This window comes from Leiobunum rupestre, chromosome 1, assembly GCF_980474605.1.
Source record: "Leiobunum rupestre chromosome 1, qqLeiRupe1.1.hap1, whole genome shotgun sequence".
Lineage (NCBI taxonomy): Eukaryota > Metazoa > Arthropoda > Arachnida > Opiliones > Sclerosomatidae > Leiobunum > Leiobunum rupestre.
In genome coordinates, this window is record NC_143384.1 from 63,585,186 (window position 1) to 63,607,564 (window position 22,379).

The 22,379-nt window shown below is 36.0% G+C and overlaps 1 protein-coding gene and 9 non-coding genes across 10 annotated transcripts in view; all 10 read left to right on the forward strand.

The window, feature by feature from the left end:
• The window catches only part of LOC149964411 (death-associated inhibitor of apoptosis 2-like), a 104,861-nt gene that overhangs the window by 43,337 nt on the left and 39,145 nt on the right, over positions 1-22,379 (forward strand). The window lies entirely within an intron of this gene.
• Positions 14,558-14,630, forward strand: TRNAK-CUU (transfer RNA lysine (anticodon CUU)). Its single transcript has one exon. It is a non-coding gene; the product is annotated as a tRNA-Lys (tRNA).
• Positions 15,499-15,576, forward strand: TRNAK-CUU (transfer RNA lysine (anticodon CUU)). Its single transcript has one exon. It is a non-coding gene; the product is annotated as a tRNA-Lys (tRNA).
• On the forward strand, positions 16,451-16,523 carry TRNAK-CUU (transfer RNA lysine (anticodon CUU)). Its single transcript has one exon. It is a non-coding gene; the product is annotated as a tRNA-Lys (tRNA).
• On the forward strand, positions 17,399-17,471 carry TRNAK-CUU (transfer RNA lysine (anticodon CUU)). Its single transcript has one exon. It is a non-coding gene; the product is annotated as a tRNA-Lys (tRNA).
• On the forward strand, positions 18,346-18,418 carry TRNAK-CUU (transfer RNA lysine (anticodon CUU)). Its single transcript has one exon. It is a non-coding gene; the product is annotated as a tRNA-Lys (tRNA).
• On the forward strand, positions 19,295-19,367 carry TRNAK-CUU (transfer RNA lysine (anticodon CUU)). The gene has a single exon. It is a non-coding gene; the product is annotated as a tRNA-Lys (tRNA).
• On the forward strand, positions 20,242-20,314 carry TRNAK-CUU (transfer RNA lysine (anticodon CUU)). The gene has a single exon. It is a non-coding gene; the product is annotated as a tRNA-Lys (tRNA).
• Positions 21,191-21,263, forward strand: TRNAK-CUU (transfer RNA lysine (anticodon CUU)). Its single transcript has one exon. It is a non-coding gene; the product is annotated as a tRNA-Lys (tRNA).
• On the forward strand, positions 22,140-22,212 carry TRNAK-CUU (transfer RNA lysine (anticodon CUU)). Its single transcript has one exon. It is a non-coding gene; the product is annotated as a tRNA-Lys (tRNA).

Here is a 22,379-nt window from a genome sequence, read left to right on the forward strand (position 1 = left end):
TGCCGTTAGTGGTTGCTTAACAATACTAAAATATTAAAGAGTTCTTTAATAGCAAATTTTATGTCATAACAGAGAATATTTTAACAGCGTTAATTTTGAAACAGTTAGTATAACATTTGTATCAGCAATTTGATTATTTTTGATATTTTAAATTAGCTTTTTAATTTGAAATAAAACAGCTAAGCTAATACCCAAGGCACCACCTTAAGCCCAAGTTACTTTTAATGCCTTTTAAATCAGGTAACTGATTTAAATCTCTTAGGGGTAGGAGGCAAGCCCTTCATGCCACGCGAGGCAACATCTCCCTACTCTAACTATTACCGGAAAATCTTTTAAACCAGGGGGAAGAGAACTTACAAACTCTATGCAGGAGATATAAATTAGTGCCACAAGCTGGGATTGAGCTTGGCTCCTCTTGTTGCGAGGTGGAAAGGCTAATCCTATCCACCACCCCACTTTTTACATAAGTGCTTAGATTTAGGATTAATTCAAATTATAAAATGCGGACAATGATTAACTTTATTATGTCTGCTACATCATCTATGTATTATATTGATTCATATAATTTTACAATTTCTTAATCATTCATTTTACGTTTATACATTTCTTTATAACAAACTTATAACTATCGAATTACGAAATGAGGAAAATAGTCTAAAAATGTGATAATAGTGTAGCAGACGAATCACGCTTGAAAACAGGTCTGATATGAGCTTTTAAAAACCAATTCGTAAAAGGAACTGGGTTTCTACCAAAAAATATAACAAAAACCAAAAAAATTAATCCATTAAAATTTGTTTTTCTTAACTCACGGAATCACACTAAAGTTTGAAAATTTAAAAAACCGTTTTAAGTTATTTCCCATCGATTAAATGTGCAAATTAAACTGAAGGGAGGATATATAGGTATTCTTGGCGATCCAAAATATCATTTATCTTAAAATGCGCAATATCAAAGCCTTTTTATTTTTCCTGCCACAACAACCTTAATTCTTAAACTGTTTTCTACTAAATTGTTTTGTTTTATATGTTTATCTGGTTCTACGTATGTTTGAAGGTATTTATAATCTTATATAAACAGGGTGTTTTAGAGAAAACTAGCGCAAATTTTCAAGCGTGTTCGTTAGGTAACAAGGAGTGAAAAAGGTCCGGAGAAACGTTTTCCTCAATTGAACCATATCCGAGGAATTGGTCGTTGAAAATAGAACTCCAAAACGTCGAAAAAAGGGGAAATGCGCAGGTTCTGTTATTCCTTTTAGAATGCATTTGTTTTTTAATCGAAAAATATTAGAAAACAACCACTAGTATCAAAAGTTTGTTGTCAAAAGAAAAAAGTATTCTACGTGTAGAAATTAACAATAACAAGGTGTTTCATAGTGACCACGTCAATTGAAATAAAGTTACTTTTTTTCTTCAAATGCCATAAGTACAAATTTAAATGAATTACAAAAAATGTAAAAAATGATCATCTAGTACACACGCAAATCATTCTAGAACCCATTGAAATATTCGAGGCGCGACCGAAAACTATTGATGCGCTCCCTAATGGCAGTGAGTGGAACTACTCGTCGGAAGTCAAATTTAATGCACTTTGGAAGTTAGCAAGTTTAAAACTTAAGCAGATGTTTGAGGGAATAATACCCCTTTCACGGTTCAGAACCATTGCGTCATCTAGACCCGTTTCAGTCACGAATAGTTTTATAGCGATAAATAATGCGTTCTTATTGAGTAACAATTTTTCAAAATGCCCCCGGCCAGAAATAAAAGTTGGGTATGGGTAGAAATTCGTGTTCTTTGAGTAACAAGGAGTAAAAAAGTCTTACGATATAAGTGAAAAAATTCTACTAGCAAAAGCTTAATAAGCGTTCGTATCTAGAATTTACGATTGATTTACATAACCAAGAGACACAGTTTTATGGCTTCTCAAAGGTTACATGTACTGTTATCTAACAACATTACATTGATCATTGTATTTTCAAAAATTGTTTAAAATGGCCCCCATTGGCGTGTAGGTAAGCTGGTACGCGTCTTTGGAAAGAGTATCGAAAACGACTTAAGATTTCTGGCATAAATTGGATTGTGTCGCAGGCGTCAATTATCCGTTGACGTAGGTCTTTAACGTCTCGAACCAAGTCCTTGATATGGCCACCTCTCAGGAAACTTGGCTTGAAGATGAGCTCTAACCCGAAGGCTGAAATGAGGGGGTGCTCCGCCGTGAATAAACCACATTTGTTGTCTTACTGATAGCGGTACATAATTAAGTAACTCTGGTAAAGCGTCCTATAAAATGATTAAGTACAGCTCACCAGTTAGTCTTCGTGGTAGAAATAATATCTAATTAAATGGTCGCCAACAATTCCACGCCATATGTTGAGAGTAAAATGCATTTGATGTGACCTAACGGTAGTCACGTGCGGATTTTCTTGCTGCCACTCACTTCAACTGTGTAAATTGAAGATGCTGCCACGGGAAAATTAAGCCTCGTCAGAAACCATGAGCTTACTTAACAATTTACGTCATACGTCTTCTCCTGAAACAACTGAAAAAATTCGACTCGTCTTGGATAATCGGCCTCATTTAAAGATTGAACCTTCTGTTAATGGAATTGGTAGTACTGGTGTCCTTAAAGGATACGCCAGACAAGTACATGGTTGACTTGTAATTGTTGTCCAGCTTGCCTCGTACTTGTCGTAGGATCAACATCGAAGATAGTAAGTACTGGTTCCTCAACGTCTTCTGGAACGTCTCCTTCTGCAGTAGCAGGTCCCGTGGTTTGTATTTTCCATTTTGTTTTAAGTGTTTGTCAACCGCAGTAAACGTTTCTCGATTTGAAAGCTGTCTTTGAGGAAAATGCTCCTGATACAAGCGCTTTTCCCTGAGCGAATCCACATATAAGATGCATATTGGCATATTCTGTATTCGTGAAGTACGCCATAGCATAGCAGGTTTAGGCTACGAAATGTTAATTTAATTATGAAGCCCCCTCAATTTTTTGCAAATTCGAGCCTTTTACCCGTCCAAAAAACTATTAGAACCTGTGTGATATACTTAGCCTGAAAACCAAAAAAAAAAAATTGTGGGTGACTATTTATTGAGATAATTACACAAACCAATTACATTCAGTGTACTAGAATTTGAAGGGAAAAAACAAGGAGATGAGCTAATTGCGTTGCAAAACACCTCATAAGCAGTTAAATTCGTGCTTACTAATGGCATTAGAAGAATAAAAAAACGAAATTCAATAATTCCCTTTTTTAACAGGCGTAGTCACTTAGAAACACCGTGCTATTTTAAAAACGTATTTCTACATGCAGCTTACTTCTTTTATTTAAATAAGGCACTTTTGATACTAGATTTGTTTTTTATTAAAAAATATTAGAAACCAAATGCTTTCGACGTTTTGGAAGGCGATTTCGACGACCAATTAACGGGTCAAATTTAGGAAAACGTTTCTTTGGACCTGGTTAATTAAATAACACGTCTGTAAATTTGAGTCAGACTTCTTTGAAACACCCTGTATATGTAATGAGGGTGGATCGCTTTAAGAAAATGATAAGCCGTAAATTAAAGTCCATTTTACTGTTTCCTAATTATCGGAAGAAATTTTGTGTACATTTTGAAGCTCTTCTAAAATATAAAGATCTCGACTGCATCAGTTACATCGTGTCTTTTTCAAAATTTCTACAAATAGCGTACTTACATGTGCATCAATATAATTAATGTCATCAAATATTTCCGGCTCTTTGTTAAAAACACGTAAAGATTTATTTGACGAAATTGCTGTGTGTGTATACATTAACGGAGCAGAAGGTCTAACTTTAAACCCTTTTATTTTAAATTCGGTAGACAGGAGGGCAAGCGATATCGGGAACATCATAATTTCAGCGCTATTCGAATCCTGTAATTGAAAAGGTTTTTACAAAAAAAAAGTATTTGTAAGCACTTAACATAATTTTCTGCCAAAAAATGTCTGAATCACAAACTAAATTGTGATTGCTTTAAATAAAATGAAACGAAACGAAATGAAATAATAAAATAAAAAGACGCAGTTTGTATCTAGCGTGACGTCACGTAGTGTAAAGTGACTATTATTCAAACGTGATTGAAGGCCCTAAAATGAAACTCACATTTTCGTTAGATATCGACATCAAATTATGCAAGTTAGTCTTCCCAATTAGTTGAAAAAATGGAGAAAAATTAAATCTAAATTTAAAGATTCTATATTAAAATTATAGTAAACCCATATTTCGTTAACTTAGTATTGTGTCTTTTATATTTTAATAATACGTTTCCCTTGAAGAATTTCCAATTTTTATAACATGGTATTAAAATGCAAACTCTAACTACAAACACACTAAAATAAGCCCTTCGATGATTTTATTATCAAAACCGGAACAGGCGCGTGTCAAATTTTTGATTTTATCTATGATCTAATCCTTCATATTTAAATATATGGATAATTTAGATTATTTGAAAACCCAGTTTCATACCTAAATACAAATAAAGCCTAACACAACAAAAATAATCTGGTACCCCAAAACAACTGAATACTTGTAAGCTCCTAACTAAAAACAAGAGGTCGTGGGAATTTAAGTACATGCAATTCCTTCTATGTAGTATATCTTGCATATTAAATATCACTGTGAACAATTTTTAAATCACATTTAAATTAAAACTTAATAAAGATAAATTTGGTCGAAAAGAAGCATTTTCTCAACCACTCTTCCGTTTAAAATAACGAGTGCACTAAATATTACGAATCAAACAGTAATTTTACCACAAAGAAAAATTCAGAACAACTCTTTACTTCTCCACCTTTATATTCATTACGAGTTATTTTTAATAACCTTGTACATTAAGTTAATAAGTGCACTATAAGAAAATGACTATTTATTAAAATGAGGACTATCTGAGCCGCCATATCCTTTTTAGAGCACTTAGGTTTAACAACCAAAAATTAACATTATCACAAAGGAAATGTTTTAACAATACTTTCTTAATCAACCAATACATATGGAGCAATATAACAATCAGCATTTATATTAACTTCATAAGCACAGTAAGAAACTTTACCAAATGTCCAATCAATGACAAAATCTGTCTTTTTTCATATTTATTGACAAAAGATAGTTAAACCGGCTCATTTAAGCTATCGGGTCCCAAAACGAGTTCAAATACACAGTATCCGCCATTAATAAAGGAATGGCGTTCGATATCTAGGATTCATAAATGACAAAGATGTAGCTGAAGTAGCCGTGGCCACCTATCGCGAAAATTTTGGGGTAGCTTAAGTTTTGGTTTACTATTCATTGACGAAACGTTCTTCTTTCTAACATAATCTATTTCGAGTTATGTATAATGCATAGAAATCATTAAAACTGAAACTGTCTAAATTCCAAGCCCTTGATCTGTATAATAAAAATTTTATTATCAAAATCATGTAATTCACTATAGATAAATAGTTTACCCTCCTATCATTATTGGTGGGGAGTTATAGACAATAAGGTGACCATTGAGTTGGGAATATTAATCTAGAGGTCAAATCAAAACGTCGGATTTCAGTATTTCGCGAAATAAGTTTTTAACAAATAAGAATACTGATGTCTGCTCCCAAATGACGAGAAAACTTTATCATTCTACCCGTGACGCCGTCTATCTCTCAATGGTTCGTTCAAATAAGACGCGTTTTCCGGCAAAAAGATTTTTTTTTTCAAAAATAATGGATGGCGCCACGGGTCATATGATAACGTTTTCTCGTCATTTTAGAGGAGACGGCACATTCGTAATTTTCAAAAACTTGTTTCGCGTGGAGCAGGTTTTATTGGATCTCTAGATTAATATTCCCAACTCGATGAGGGCACATACTACAATATCAAAAAAGCCACGGCCCTATAATCACGAAAATTGAAATAAGGGCAGTGAGCGGGAGGGGGAGTTTTCTGTTGATTAACGAATTATCTACATGTACCTTTTTAACATAATCGGCTGAGACAGCTAGTAGAAAACGTTCAACTCACAAACAAACCCCCTCTCGTCATTTAATAATAATGGTTGAAGAATTATGCCAATTTCGGTAGTGGCAGCGGAGGCGGCTACGTACTATTTGCAAAAAGCACACAATTTGTTTTAAGGATTGTGTGTTAACAGTACAGCGAATAGTAAAATCAGAAATATCAAACACATTGTCATTCTCTTTCACGATATCTTTTTTTTAGTATATGCATATACCATGTATTCACTTTCCCTCGCTAACGTTCGGGTGGAGTTTGAATCAACTGGCCACTCCACTACTGCTAACATTTATAAATTATGAACAACTTTTTCATACTATATTCCTAATAATGAAAGAGTTACCTCAGAAATTTGCTATTCTCAAAGACTAGATGATTCAATCTCTGAAAGGAATTCAGTGGCATATCTTTGACGAATTCCTATAATAAGAGTATCAGTTTATTAAAATTAATACGCAACAATTAAATTGAACCATTTCTTCTCATGTCAAAATTTAAAAGAAAAATTTAAAAAGTTTAACATCATAAGCCAATGACAAGTGAAATTTTAACCTTCCGCCAATAAATTTGTAAACTACATAAATTACTTATGAGGAGTTTAAACTATATAAATTATACTTAATAGGGATAAATACTGCATTAGTTATTGAAGTGTGGTAAAACAACATAAATTAATTAAAAGGAAAAAAAACATAAATAACTCAATAGGGGTAATTACTACATTAGTTATTTAAGAGGGATGAAACTACATAAATTACTCAACAGGTAGAAAAACCACGAAAATGACTTGAGTGGTAGAAACTATATAAATTACGTCATTTATGGAGTTTTTACCACTCTCAAGTAATGTAAGAGGTTTAAAACTACAATAACTGCATACGCCATGTAAAATTGACATGAATTACTAAAGAGGTTTAAACACTACATAAATTACTGAAAAGGGGTAAACATTACATAATTTACATATGAAAAGTAAAAACTACATAAATTACTTGAGATAAATAAAAACTACATGAATTACTTGAGATAAATAAAAACTACATAAATTACTTGAGATAAATAAAAACTACATAAATTACTTCGAAGAAATAAACACTACATAAATTACAGAAATTACTTAAGAGCCCTGGTAAAATCTACATAAATTACCAAAGATTGGTAAAAACTACAAATTACTAAGGAAGGGTAAAAACAAATCAAAAGTACATAAATCTTGCAAGGCTCAAACTGCAGAAATTACTGTCTTATAATTTTGCTATTAACACCCTTGTCTTCTAGTAACAAAAAACCCATTGTTTACTTGAATACTATCATGTTTTTAATTTAAAGCAATAAAAACCAAACTATATAGTGGGCAAGTAAACAAGTTAATTGTTAACTTTCTTTTATAAATAATATATACAATAGTTAAGGATTATCGAGTTATACAACATGCTTTTTGACGTTCATTAGTAAACGAAATATAGAACTGTTAAAATAAAATATATAATAGTTTACTTACATTAGCCGCCAAAGCGTTTATGTTAAACATTTTTCAAATCGATTATTATGTTATTATTTTTTACCTGTATGAGAATCGGTTCTTGAGTATGCAAGTTTATAGGTATTAAAAATATAACATATTCCGTACTTATCTTTATTCTTTAAAAACCCAAAAATTTAGTATATAATTCGTAAGATATAAGCATTTTTGGGACGTCAAAGAAAGCAAACGACAAAACGTTATTGTGTTTTGTTTCATTGTTTGTGGTCGGTCGTTAATGGTGGTATTCTTTAAAAAATGGTTAAAACGATTCTGTCCATTAGTTTCACTATAATTTGAACATTCAAAACAACATAAAGTTTCATACATTTTGCAAATACGCTATATTATTCTAATATCGGATATAATGATGGCTTTCGTAAATTTAATATGAAGTATTCATTCCATAAACATGGTAAGAAGATAATGAAATGAAACAGAATAAACTTTATCCAGTTGAAACATCAAAATGTTGAAAAAAAACATCGTCATTAAGGGACTAAATCTTGTTTGACCGTAAAATACTTAGAAGTGACTTTTCCATCTGTTTCGCTTTAAGGCACAAATAACGGTTATTTCCAAATGAAAAATCACTAGAGCCTACTAAAGTGTTGTTTCCTAAAAGTAGCCAATGTGTTATCTTTTTAATGCAAGTTCTAATTTCTCTTAATGTGAGCGTCATTTAAATTAAAAATTTAGTAGTAAATACAGATAAAAACAATAAATAAAATGAATTATTCGTTTGAAAAATTAGATTTTGATTATATGCAGTTTATTGTTTTTTAAAGAAATTGGCTAAGGATCCATTGGGAAAATCACATTTCCTTCGAAGATATCATAAGAAAGGACGTTTAAGTAGATTTTTTTAATGGACATCAATGCTATGATCAACAATACAGGGTGTTACGGATAAGAGTACCAAAACTTTTTATACGCATTCTATGGGTTTCTATGAGTAAAAAATGGCTAATAAACATTGGTCCTAAAGTACTTCGTTTCAGAGATATGGGCTCCCAAAAAACTACCCCAAAAAACCAGACACAGCAAACAATATTCTTTCTTGAACCAAATTGTTTTCATTAAACTATCAATTGTTTTTTACTCGTTAGGCGAGAAACTTTAATAACAAGTGGCAAAAGTTCATTTATGTCCTTTCTCAGCAGGTGGATCTTTTACAGCTGAGCTATTGACTTGCATGTCTTCAGTTTGAAAATAAATAATATCATAGACAAACCATGGAGGAATTAAAGGAGGTATAAATTTGTCTCGCTATTTAATACAGTACGATCGTCAGTTGACACTAGCATCTCCTTTTAAAATAAACTTACATAGCCCAAAGGCTGGGTTGGTCCAAGGTTGCTAGAGACGCTAATATAGGTTTGCTCGCGCGGACATTTTTGAAGCCTTAAAATACGAGACAAAAAGAAAGTGGTAGGGTCTGACGACTACGTCACTTAAACAATCGATTAGAGTTTCAGACGTTATAAAGTACACTAAAAAATATCAAAAATACATTGGTTAGGTAGTCAAAAGTCAGAGCAAACATAATCCGAGGACATAATACAACTTTTTTAAATCGTGGAGTTGGTGTCAGACCCATGAAACGAAAAGGAAAAACATTGACCAATTCAAATCAAGCGTGAGCACCCCTTGGGGTCGGCCCTCCTGTTGTTTCTCCATGGACAAACTCTTCCGAAGAGAGGTATATTTTGGCTTGCCAACTTGTATTTATTTTGTAATTTCACATTGATTTATTTTGTGGTTATGAGGTTTCATCGCATACTATCTTTTGTTTTTTTAGCAAATTTATGAAAAAAACGTCGATTTGTAAAAATCGTGCTTCTTTGTGGGTCCGTCTTTATTACTTTAGTCGTAGCTTTGTAATTTATTTAACGCGTTTTCTCATCGGCTGGTGTTTTTGATTTTGGCTATAACATTTTTTATTGCTTCAACTGTGGGTAGTTGGTTTTATATCTTCTTGATTTTTAAAGGAAAAGTTTGGTTCATTAACGCTGAAATTTGGGTGCCGCCATTACCGATTTCCAAAAAATTATCGATCAGTCACCGAAGACACCACGCACGAAACTATAGAGCCTACTCTCTCTTGCTCTATCCGAATAGAGGTAATAGCAGGCTTACCGTTGTACATGCTGTATTTTCAACGTAATTCTCTCTTTGTGGTCACATGACTCACAGACTCCTCAATCGTTGGCGAGAGTTTGTTTTAAACTAGCCAATAAAAATACTAGATTATAAATCGTCTGCTGTGTTTCTTAAGCCTAGGTCTAACAGTCTCTCTCTCTAATTTTTTGCAATTATAATTCATAAATCTGAAATGCTTCGTTTAAATCCCTATGAAGTTCAACCGGAATATATAGAAGAAGAACTCAGGGAAAAAGAAAATCAACGAAGAAATGAGATAGTTGGTTATGCCCAAATTCAAATCAATTTAGAGGAAATCATAAAACTGCACTTGTGGGAAATGTGTCCCTGAATGGGTTGGCCTAATTGGTGATGATAAACAAATTCAAAACATGAAGAGATATTGAAGTTGGGAGGATGTAAGGAGAGGGTTCGTCTAATGCACACAAATTGAGAAGGTTATTGAATACTCAAAGGAATCTGATGGAGATGAACCAGCTCAGTGTGTAACTAATGACATTGATTATAAGTTTATGTGCCAACGAAATCGTGCTTTGAGAGCCACTTATAGGAGCTATTTGCACGCTCGTCAAAGACAATTACCTGAAAATTTTACAAACAGGTAGGTAATTTTATATTCAAATATACATGTAACTTTAATTATTATATTTTATATTTTAGAACATATCGTTATACAGCTTATCCAACGTATACGCATCTCATTTTTCAGAAGCTGGAGAGAGGTATTCGCAACGCTGTCCCACTTTGCACAATTCTTGACATGCGAAAACCCTTTGCTGGAGATGATGTAAATGCATATACAAGCTACGAACCTGGAGTGGAAATAGAGATTTAGGGCTTTTTTATTTTTTTTTTAAATAGAGCTAATACCCAAGGCACCACCGTCGACCACATAAGCAATGCTGCTTGTGCGTGATCAAGTAACAGGTGGCCGGGTTACAATGCGTAGGATGGTGGTGGAAAGCCCTTCATGCCACGCGAGCCAACAGCTCCCTACACTAACTATTACCGTTAACCTCAGCAAGTTTTTATCGGAAGGGGAAACCGAAGATCTCGGTGGAAAACCACTTTAACCAGTGGGGAGATAACTTACAAACTCTACGCAGAAGGAGTGGTTCCGGATTTTCACCCAGTGCCACTAGCTGGGATCGAACCCGGCTCCTCTTGCTGCGAGGCTAAAGTGCTAACCACTCAGCCACCCCACCTAATAAGTTTTATACGCTACCAATATTTTTATGATATTATGATGATGATTTATAAGATATTCTGATTCTGAATATATATTTAATCACTAATAGTTTGTGATAGAAATGTTGTGATAGTAAATAACCCAATAACTCGCTACTATAGTTTTGCGATGTTGATATAAATTCTATAGGCTATTTTTATATCTTTACGATATTAAATTTTCAAGTTCAATCATTTCTCTGGTGCTCTAAATTATTGACCCCATTACCCAGATTTACAGTTTTAAATGTCTAGATTAAGTCAATTGATTATACTGTAATACTAATTCAACTTAATCACACCTTTTTAATATTAAAAATTTTATTTTTCACGTTCAATAATACTAAAGCTAATTCTTTAAATATTAAATTTAATCTTTTGATAGCGTATAATATACTATATTATTATTTCATTAGCCCAATTAGTTCTACTAAATAAGGAGATAATGTAGATAGTGAACTAATATTTTTTTAATGGTGAAATTAGAAAAAATTTTGCACCATAATAATGACAAGTAAGGTAAATACATATTCAGTAAATACAATTTTAATAATTGCTTTCAAATACAAATGCCTTCTCTTTTTTGCAGCTTCGATTAAACTTTGTTTGCCGGGACGTGGAATCGGAGCAATATTTGGTCTTTTACGAGGTGCATTCATCAAATAAGACATAAGTATTTTGTATTTGTACCCCGCTGCTCCGCCTTAAGCACTACAGCGGCCACCTAAAACAACCAGCCCCGGACAAAAGTGCGCTTTGCGAAACAACGTTCGGCCAGTGAGACAGCCATTTGGACAGTGGTATTTTATCTTCGTTATTTAGTTTACGGTTAGCAATATTTTTGATAATATCATAAATGAACACGTAAGACTTAGGCTCTTTGCGATGTCTCGCATGCCATTCGCCAGTGGCTTTGGAAAATTAATATTTAAATTCTTCTTTATTCGAGTGTTCTTGTTGGGGTACTATTATTTGATGGTGAAGGATATTTAAAATCCAAATCTGGTAAATCGTCGTCTATATTCTTCGAACTTGCAGAGTAAGAATGATCTTTTGACACTGTTACAACATTTTTCTCTTGTAGAGCTAAAATTTCCATTTCTATTTCCAATTGCGTACAAGTTTCAGTGAAGTTGTCAATCTTAAAAAGTCAGTCTGAATAGCAACTTCTTTACTATTTTGGTGGATGTAGTGGGTTTTATTACTAATTTCTGTATCAGTTTGTATTCCTATTTCTATGGTTTTGGGAAATGTAATTTCACTTGCCTCATTGGCTGATTTTTCATGAATTTCTTTCCCAGATGAAATATTTATCAAGTCTTCTACTACATTTGGTAAGTTTAGTGTTGGCACAGAATCTGACTTCAGCGTTAACTTTGGCTTCAAAAATTCTTTGCCAAATTCAACAGTATTGAAACCCTCTTGAGTGAAATGTAATTGACATACTCGAGAAGAATCACAAAATCTGTTTACAATTAATCGCCTGTCTGCCCTGTTAATAATTGACAAAGGCTTAGCCTATAATGTTGCTATAACTTCTTCGAACTTTTGTTTCACCGATTCTTTGGCATATTTAATCCACTTTTTAGCTGATTCTAAATGTTCTTTCACATCGGGAATTTTAAAGCGACTAACACCAGATTGTTTTGAAGTTGTTTTACAACCTTCAATCATACAATTAGGCATTTGAGTCAAATCTAGCAACGTTGGATTTTTCTACTCTTTAATTTTAATATTTTCCGTCAGATGGCAAAGCGTTCGCTAAGGCCAATGATTGAGGAGTCTGTGAGCCATGTGACCACAAAGAGATAATCACGTTGAAAATGCAGCATGCACAACGGTGAGCCTGCTTTTATTTCTATTCGGATAGATAAAGAGACTCAGGCTCTATAGTTTCGTACGTGGTACCTTCGATGATTGATCTCTAGATGGTTTTGAAATCGGTAATGGCGGTACCCAAATTTCAGCATTAATGAATTGAATTTAATTAATATCTAATTATTAAGGTTCGATAATTTTTTTCATTTTAATATGTTAACAGAAGAAAACGAATAAAAAGTCATTCTCCACAATTTTCAAAAAAAGGAATCGAACCTGACTTTCTTGGGTGGTCTGATAATCAAAACCGCACTTAAAGGCCAACCAATGACGGTTTCCTACGGGACATTTTGTGTGCTGCATTAAGACCTTAGCCAGTTCTTACGTCGTTATAAAACCTGGTTCAGTTTGGGCTCTCCGAGTGCCCCATACTGACGGCAAAATTCACGCGGTAGTTATATCTCCACAGCCCGATGATCGTCAGAGTCTCCACCCTCATAAAATCCTCTAATTTATGCTTCCAAGACGCTGGATAACTAATGGACGCCTCAATTCCTATTTAGCGCCAGTTGCCAAGGTGGAAACTTTAAATCATAATAACGTTCCTTTTTTAACAAATGAATAAAAAGGGCTTTTAATATATTAACAGAAGAAAATGAATAAAAAGTCATTCTCCGCAATTTTCAAGAAGATGAGCGCTGGAAGAGCCGGGATAGTTTAGTCGGTAAAGCTTGAGGGTTTTAACCTTAAGAGCCTCTGTTGAAACCACAGTTTAAGAGGGAAGCCTGTTTCAAGAAAACAAAATTTTTTAAATTTCGTTGTCGGTTTTATTGAATGTTGTGACGTTACGATTTGGCCCACTGAGGGTCGCCCGTGTAGCTCAGTCGGTAGAGCGTAAGGCTCTTAACCTAACGGTCCTTGGTTTAAGCCCCAGCTCGAGTGCTTAACCTTTTACGGGAAGTTAAGAAACGTTCGACGGATGTGGTTAGGGAGAAATTCGTGACCTTGAAAAAAAAAGCGGAAGTTATTTGTTTTCAAATCCAAATATTGAACTACTTACGTCTGTTCGCCAGGCGTTGTTCAAAATGAAATATAGTCAGAGTCCTTTTCGTTGTAACTCGTTGAACATACTGAAATTTAAATAAAAAATGTTGTAAAATTCTTTTAATTTTTTTTCTATTGCATAGAAACTGTTTTACATGTTTTCAAAAAAAGTAATCGAAACTGACTTTCTTGGCTGGTCTGATAATCAAAACCGCACTTAAAGGCCAACCAATGACGGTTTCCTACGGGAAATTTTGTGTGCTGCATTAAGAACTTAGCCAGTTCTTACATCGTTATAAAACCTGGTAAAGTTTGGGCTCTCCGAGTGCCCTATACTGACGGCAAACTTCACGCGGTAGTTATATCTCCACAGCCCGATGATCGTCAGAGTCTCCACCCTCATAAAATCCTCTAATTTATGCTTCCAAGACGCTGGATAACTAATGGACGCCTCAATTCCTAGTCAGCGCCAGTTGCCAAGGTGGAAACTTTCAATCATAATAACGTTCCTTTTTTAACATAAGAATAAAAAGGGCTTTTAATATATTAACAGAAGAAAATGAATACAAAGTCATTCTCCACAATTTTCAAGAAGATGAGCGCTGGAAGAGCCGGGATAGTTTAGTCGGTAAAGCTTGAGGGTTTTAACCTTAAGAGCCTCAGTTGAAACCACAGTTTAAGAGGGAAGCCTGTTTCAAGAAAACAAATTTTTTTAAATTTCGTTGTCGGTTTTATTGAATGTTGTGACGTTACGATTTGGCCCACTGAGGGTCGCCCGTGTAGCTCAGTCGGTAGAGCGTTAGGCTCTTACCCTAACGGTCCTGGGTTCGAGCCCCAGTTCGGATGCTTAACCTTTTACGGGAAGTTAAGAAACGTTCGACGGATGTGGTTAGGGAGAAATTCGTGACCATGAAAAAAATCGGAAGTAATTGGTTTCCAAAACCAAATATGGAACTACTTACGTCTGTTCGCCAGGCGTTGTTCAAAATGAAATATAGTCAGAGTCCTTTTCGTTGTAACTCGTTGCCCATACTGAAATTTAAATAAAAATGTTGTAAAAAAATCTTTTAATTTTTTTCTATTGCATAGAAACTGTTTTACATGTTTTCAAAAAAAGGAATCGAACCTGACTTTCTTGGCTGGTCTGATAATCAAAACCGCACTAAAAAACCAACCAATGACGGTTTCCTACGGGAAATTTTGTTTGCTGCATTAAGACCTTAGCCAGTTCTTACGTCGTTATAAAACCTGGTAAAGTTTGGGCTCTCCGAGTGCCCCATACTGACGGCAAACTTCACGCGGTAGTTATATTTCCACAGCCCGATGATCGTCAGAGTCTCCACCCTCATAAAATCCTCTAATTTATGCTTCCAAGACGCTGGATAACTAATGGACGCCTCAATTCCTAGTCAGCGCCAGTTGCCAAGGAGGAAACTTTCAATCATAATAACGCTCCTTTTTTAACATATGAATAAAAAGGGCTTTTAATATATTACAGAAGAAAATGAATAAAAAGTCATTCTTTGCAATTTTCAAGAAGATGAGCGCTGGAAGAGCCGGGATAGTTTAGTCGGTTAAGCTTGAGGGTTTTAACCTTAAGAGCCTCTGTTGAAACCACAATTTAAGAGGAAAGCCTGTTTGAAGAAAACAAAATTTTTTAAATTTCGTTGTCGGTTTTATTGAATGTTGTGACGTTACGATTTTGCCCCACTGAGGGTCGCCCGTGTAGCTCAGTCGGTAGAGCGTCAGGCTCTTAACCTAACGGTCCTGGGTTCGAGCCCCAGTTCGCTCGCTTAACCTTTTACGGGAAGTTAAGAAACGTTCGACGGATGTGGTTAGGGAGAAATTCGTGACCTTGAAAAAAATTGGAAGTTATTTGTTTCCAAATCCAAATATTGAACTACTTACGTCTGTTCGCCAGGCGTGGTTCAAAATGAAATATAGTCAGAGTGCTTTTCGTTGTAACTCGTTGCCCATACTTAAATTTAAATAAAAAATGTTGTAAAAAAATCTTTTAATTTTTTTCTATTGCATAGAAACTGTTTTACATGTTTTCAAAAAAAGGAATCGAACCTGACTTTCTTGGCTGGTCTGATAATCAAAACCGCACTTAAAGGCCAACCAATGACGGTTTCCTACGGGAAATTTTGTGGGCTGCATTAAGACCTTAGCCAGTTCTTACGTCGTTATAAAACCTGGTAAAGTTTGGGCTCTCCGAGTGCCCCATACTGACGGCAAACTTCACGCGGTAGTTATATTTCCACAGCCCGATGATCGTCAGAGTCTCCACCCTCATAAAATCCTCTAATTTATGCTTCCAAGACGCTGGATAACTAATGGACGCCTCAATTCCTAGTCAGCGCCAGTTGCCAAGGTGGAAACTTTCAATCATAATGACGTTCCTTTTTTAACATATGAATAAAAATGGCTTTTAATATATTAACAGAAGAAAATGAATAAAAAGAAATTATCCGCAATTTTCAAGAAGATGAGCGCTGGAAGAGCCAGGATAGCTTAGTCGGTAAAGCTTGAGGGTTTTAACCTAAAGAGCCTCTGTTGAAGCCACAGTTTAAGAGGGAAGCCTGTTTGAAGAAATCTAAAATTTTTAAATTTCGTTGTCCGTTTTATTGAATGTTGTGACGTTACGATTTTGCCCGCAGAGGGTCGCCCGTGTAGCTCAGTCGGTAGAGCGTTAGGCTCTTAACCTAACGGTCCTGGGTTCGAGCCCCAGTTCGGGTGCTTAACCTTTTGCGGGAAGTTAAGAAACATTCGACGGATGTGGTTTGCGATAAATTCGTGACCTTGAAAAAAAGCGGAAGTTATTAATTTCCAAATCCAAATATTGAACTACTTAAGTCTGTTCGCCAGGCGTTGTTCAAAATGAAATATAGTCAGAGTCCTTTTCGTTGTAACTCGTTGCCCATACTGAAATTTAAATAAAAAATGTTGTAAAAAAATCTTTTAATTTTTTTCTATTGCATAGAAACTGTTTTACATGTTTTCAAAAAAAGGAATCGAACCTGACTTTCTTGGCTGGTCTGATAATCAAAACCGCACTTAAAGGCCAACCAATGACGGTTTCCTACGGGAAATTTTGTGGGCTGCATTAAGACCTTAGCCAGTTCTTACGTCGTTATAAAACCTGGTAAAGTTTGGGCTCTCCGAGTGCCCCATACTGACGGCAAACTTCACGCGGTAGTTATATTTCCACAGCCCGATGATCGTCAAAGTCTCCACCCTCATAAAATCCTCTAATTTATGCTTCCAAGACGCTGGATAACTAATGGACGCCTCAATTCCTAGTCAGCGCCAGTTGCCAAGGTGGAAACTTTCAATCATAATAACGTTCCTTTTTTAACATATGAATAAAAAGGGCTTTTAATATATTAACAGAAGAAAATGAATAAAAAGTCATTCTCCGCAATTTTCAAGAAGATGAGTGCTGGAAGAGCCGGGATAGTTTAGTAGGTAAAGCTTGAGGGTTTTAACCTTAAGAGCCTCAGTTGAAACCACAGTTTAAGAGGGAAGCCTGTTTGAAGAAAACAAAATTTTTTAAATTTCGTTGTCGGTTTTATTGAATGTTGTGACGTTACGATGTTGCCCCACTGAGGGTCGCCCGTGTAGCTCAGTCGGTACAGCGTTAGGCTCTTAACCTATCGGTCCTGGGTTCGAGCCCCAGTTCGGGTGCTTAACCTTTTACGGGAAGTTAAGAAACGTTCGACGGATGTGGTTAGGGAGAAATTCGTGACCTTGAAAAAAATCGGATGTTATTTGTTTCCAAATCCAAATATTGAACTACTTACGTCTGTTCGCCAGGCGTTGTTCAAAATGAAATATAGTCAGTGTCCTTTTCGTTGTAACTCGTTGCCCATACGGAAATTTAAATAAAAATTGTTGTAAAAAAATCTTTTAATTTTTTTCTATTGCATAGAAACTGTTTTACATGTTTTCAAAAAAGGAATCGAACCTGACTTTCTTGGCTGGTCTGATAATCAAAACCGCACTTAAAGGCCAACCAATGACGGTTTCCTACGGGAAATTTTGTGGGCTGCATTAAGACCTTAGCCAGTTCTTACGTCGTTATAAAACCTGGTAAAGTTTGGGCTCTCCGAGTGCCCCATACTGACGGCAAACTTCACGCGGTAGTTATATTTCCACAGCCCGATGATCGTCAAAGTCTCCACCCTCATAAAATCCTCTAATTTATGCTTCCAAGACGCTGGATAACTAATGGACGCCTCAATTCCTAGTCAGCGCCAGTTGCCAAGGTGGAAACTTTCAATCATAATAACGTTCCTTTTTTAACATATGAATAAAAAGGGCTTTTAATATATTAACACAAGAAAATGAATAAAAAGTCATTCTCCGCAATTTTCAAGAAGATGAGCGCTGGAAGAGCCGGGATAGTTTAGTAGGTAAAGCTTGAGGGTTTTAACCTTAAGAGCCTCAGTTGAAACCACAGTTTAAGAGGGAAGCCTGTTTGAAGAAAACAAAATTTTTTAAATTTCGTTGTCGGTTTTATTGAATGTTGTGACGTTACGATGTTGCCCCACTGAGGGTCGCCCGTGTAGCTCAGTCGGTACAGCGTTAGGCTCTTAACCTATCGGTCCTGGGTTCGAGCCCCAGTTCGGGTGCTTAACCTTTTACGGGAAGTTAAGAAACGTTCGACGGATGTGGTTAGGGAGAAATTCGTGACCTTGAAAAAAATCGGATGTTATTTATTTCCAAATCCATATATTGAACTACTTACGTCTGTTCGCCAGGCGTTGTTCAAAATGAAATATAGTCAGTGTCCTTTTCGTTGTAACTCGTTGCCCATACGGAAATTTAAATAAAAATTGTTGTAAAAAAATCTTTTAATTTTTTTCTATTGCATAGAAACTGTTTTACATGTTTTCAAAAAAAGGAATCGAACCTGACTTTCTTGGCTGGTCTGATAATCAAAACCGCACTTAAAGGCCAACCAATGACGGTTTCCTAAGGGAAATTTTGTGGGCTGCATTAAGACCTTAGCCAGTTCTTACGTCGTTATAAAACCTGGTAAAGTTTGGGCTCTCCGAGTGCCCCATACTGACGGCAAACTTCACGCGGTAGTTATATTTCCACAGCCCGATGATCGTCAGAGTCTCCACCCTCATAAAATCCTCTAATTTATGCTTCCAAGACGCTGGATAACTAATGGACGCCTCAATTCCTAGTCAGCGCCAGTTGCCAAGGTGGAAACTTTCAATCATAATAACGTTCCTTTTTTTAACATAGGATTAAAAAGGGCTTTTAATATATTAACAGAAGAAAATGAATACAAAGTCATTCTCCGCAATTTTCAAGAAGATGAGCGCTGGAAGAGCCGGGATAGTTTAGTCGGTAAAGCTTGAGGGTTTTAACCTTAAGAGCCTCAGTTGAAACCACAGTTTAAGAGGGAAGCCTGTTTGAAGAAAACAAAATTTTTTAAATTTCGTTGTCGGTTTTATTGAATGTTGTGACGTTACGATTTTGCACCACTGAGGGTCGGCCGTGTAGCTCAGTCGGTAGAGCGTTAGGCTCTTAACCTAACGGTCCTGGGTTCAAGCCCCAGTTCGGGTGCTTAACCTTTTACGGGAAGTTAAGAAACGTTCGACGGATGTGGTTAGGGATAAATTCGTGACCTTGAAAAAAAGCGGAAATTATTTATTTCCAAATCCAAATATTGAACTACTTACGTCTGTTCGCCAGGCGTTGTTTAAAATGACTTATAGTCAGAGTCCTTTTCGTTGTTACTCGTTGCCCATACTGGAATTTAAATAAAAAATGTTGTATAAAAATCTTTTAATTTTTTTCTATTGCATAGAAACTGTTTTACATGTTTTCAAAAAAAGGAATCGAACCTGACTTTCTTGGCTGGTCTGATAATTCATACCGCACTTAAAGGCCAACCAATGACGGTTTCCTACGGGAAATTTTGTGTGCTGCATTAACACCTTAGCCAGTTCTTACGTCGTTATAAAACCTGGTAAAAATTGGGCTCTCCGAGTGCCCCATACTGACGGCAAACTTCACGCGGTAGTTATATTTCCACAGCCCGATGATCGTCAGAGTCTCCACCCTCATAAAATCCTCTAATTTATGCTTCCAAGACGCTGGATAACTAATGGACGCCTCAATTCCTAGTCAGCGCCAGTTGCCAAGGTGGAAACTTTCAATCATAATGACGTTCCTTTTTTAACATATGAATAAAAAGGGCTTTTAATATATTAACAGAAGAAAATGAATAAAAAGAAATAATCCGCAATTTTCAAGAAGATGAGCGCTGGAAGAGCCAGGATAGCTTAGTCGGTAAAGCTTGAGGGTTTTAACCTAAAGAGCCTCTGTTGAAGCCACAGTTTAAGAGGGAAGCCTGTTTGAAGAAAACTAAAATTTTTAAATTTCGTTGTCCGTTTTATTGAATGTTGTGACGTTACGATTTTGCCCGCAGAGGGTCGCCCGTGTAGCTCAGTCGGTAGAGCGTTAGGCTCTTAACCTAACGGTCCTGGGTTCGAGCCCCAGTTCGGGTGCTTAACCTTTTGCGGGAAGTTAAGAAACGTTCGACGGATGTGGTTTGCGATAAATTCGTGACCTTGAAAAAAAGCGGAAGTTATTTATTTCCAAATCTTAATATTGAACTACTTACGTCTGTTCGCCAGGCGTTGTTTAAAATGACATATAGTCAGAGTCCTTTTCGTTGTTACTCGTTGCCCATACTGGAATTTAAATAAAAAATGTTGTATAAAAATCTTTTAATTTTTTTTTCTATTGCATAGAAACTGTTTTTCATGTTTTTAAAAAAATTAATCGAACCTGACTTTCTTGGGTGGTCTGATAATTAAAACCGCACTTAAAGGCCAACCAATGACGGTTTCCCACGGGAAATTTTGTGTGCTGCATTAAGACCTTAGCCAGTTCTTACGTCGTTATAAAACCTTGTTCAGTTTGGGCTCTCCGAGTGCCCCATACTGACGGCAAAATTCACGCGGTAGTTTGATCTCCACAGCCCGATGATCGTCAGAGTCTCCACCCTCATAAAATCCTCTAATTTATGCTTCCAAGACGCTGGATAACTAATGGACGCCTCAATTCCTAGTCAGCGCCAGTTGCCAAGGTGGAAACTTTCAATCATAATGACGTTCCTTTTTTAACATATGAATAATAAGGGCTTTTAATATATTAACAGAAGAAAATGAATAAAAAGAAATAATCCGCAATTTTCAAGAAGATGAGCGCTGGAAGAGCCAGGATAGCTTAGTCGGTAAAGCTTGAGGGTTTTAACCTAAAGAGCCTCTGTTGAAGCCACAGTTTAAGAGGGAAGCCTGTTTGAAGAAAACTAAAATTTTTAAATTTCGTTGTCCGTTTTATAGAATGTTGTGACGTTACGATTTTGCCCGCAGAGGGTCGCCCGTGTAGCTCAGTCGGTAGAGCGTTAGGCTCTTAACCTAACGGTCCTGGGTTCGAGCCCCAGTTCGGGTGCTTAACCTTTTGCGGGAAGTTAAGAAACGTTCGACGGATGTGGTTTGCGATAAATTCGTGACCTTGAAAAAAAGCGGAAGTTATTTATTTCCAAATCTTAATATTGAACTACTTTCGTCTGTTCGCCAGGCGTTGTTTAAAATGACATATAGTCAGAGTCCTTTTCGTTGTTACTCGTTGCCCATACTGGAATTTAAATAAAAAATGTTGTATAAAAATCTTTTAATTTTTTTTTCTATTGCATAGAAACTGTTTTTCATGTTTTTAAAAAAATGAATCGAACCTGACTTTCTTGGGTGGTCTGATAATTAAAACCGCACTTAAAGGCCAACCAATGACGGTTTCCCACGGGAAATTTTGTGTGCTGCATTAAGACCTTAGCCAGTTCTTACGTCGTTATAAAACCTTGTTCAGTTTGGGCTCTCCGAGTGCCCCATACTGACGGCAAAATTCACGCGGTAGTTATATCTCCACAGCCCGATGATCGTCAGAGTCTCCACCCTCATAAAATCCTCTAATTTATGCTTCCAAGACGCTGGATAACTAATGGACGCCTCAATTCCTAGTCAGCGCCAGTTGCCAAGGTGGAAACTTTCAATCATAATGACGTTCCTTTTTTAACATATGAATAAAAAGGGCTTTTAATATATTAACAGAAGAAAATGAATAAAAAGAAATAATCCGCAATTTTTAAGAAGATGAGCGCTGGAAGAGCCAGGATAGCTTAGTCGGTAAAGCTTGAGGGTTTTAACCTAAAGAGCCTCTGTTGAAGCCACAGTTTAAGAGGGAAGCCTGTTTGAAGAAAACTAAAATTTTTAAATTTCGTTGTCCGTTTTATTGAATGTTGTGACGTTACGATTTTGCCCGCAGAGGGTCGCCCGTGTAGCTCAGTCGGTAGAGCGTTAGGCTCTTAACCTTACGGTCCTGGGTTCGAGCCCCAGTTCGGGTGCTTAACCTTTTGCGGGAAGTTAAGAAACGTTCGACGGATGTGGTTTGCGATAAATTCGTGACCTTGAAAAAAAGCGGAAGTTATTTATTTCCAAATCTTAATATTGAACTACTTACGTCTGTTCGCCAGGCGTTGTTTAAAATGACATATAGTCAGAGTCCTTTTCG